Source organism: Alligator sinensis, unplaced genomic scaffold, assembly GCF_000455745.1.
Source record: "Alligator sinensis unplaced genomic scaffold, ASM45574v1 scaffold811_1, whole genome shotgun sequence".
Classification (NCBI taxonomy): domain Eukaryota; kingdom Metazoa; phylum Chordata; order Crocodylia; family Alligatoridae; genus Alligator; species Alligator sinensis.
Genome location: NW_005842579.1, coordinates 966,371 through 967,180, shown reverse-complemented (window position 1 = coordinate 967,180; position 810 = coordinate 966,371).

Below are 810 nucleotides of genomic sequence, written 5' to 3'. Positions count from 1 at the left end.
CATCCCATCCCTCTCTTTTGTTGTGATGGAAAGGGGGGCTGGGGGTGCCTGGAAGCAGGCAAACTTCAGGCTAGGGTAGCCTGGCCAGCCCCCTTGCACCCTCCAGGCTTCAGGGACCGGGCCCCCCTCCCACCCCTTCCAAGCCTCCCCAGGCTGGTGACTTCTTTCTTGCATTGTGTCTGGGAAAGTTGCCTCCTGTCCGCTCCAAGTGGCCCCGCTCTCTGGCTCTGGGATGAATAATGGCCACTGCAGGGGAGGGAAGTGGACCCCCTCTCTTGATGCCTTCATCCCCCCCCCCACCTTCTCCATCCCCCACTGCTTCCCTGCCCAGAAACAAAGTGTTTGTGCCTGTGTCGGGGAAGGGAAGGGGGGGCAGGGGCAATCCATCCCCAGCACCCCCCAGCTGGGGTAGCCTGGGGGTCACCCACCCTTGGGCAAGATGGGCAGAGGGCCCAGAGCGGGTGTGTGGCGGGGGTCCGGGGTCCATAGGAATGTGCGTGCGCTCTCCTGGCCCCTTATAGCTCGGGGGATCCAGAGCCCCTTTTATTGATTTCTGCAATGGGCCTGAAGACAGGATGGGGGTGGAGTGACCCCAACTTCCCCACTGTGGGCTTGGGGAGAGGAAAGAGAAGGTGGAACAGGAGGGAGAAGGGGGGAAAAAAATCCCCTTTGTTGGGCTGAGGGCTGGAAGTGGAAGGGGGTGTGGTTGAGCAGTGGCGGTGATGGGGGAGGTGAGTGCCTGAAGGCCTAGGAAGGATTCAAATAACAGATTAATGAAAGTTGAACTGTTTTGGGGATCATGTGACTTGG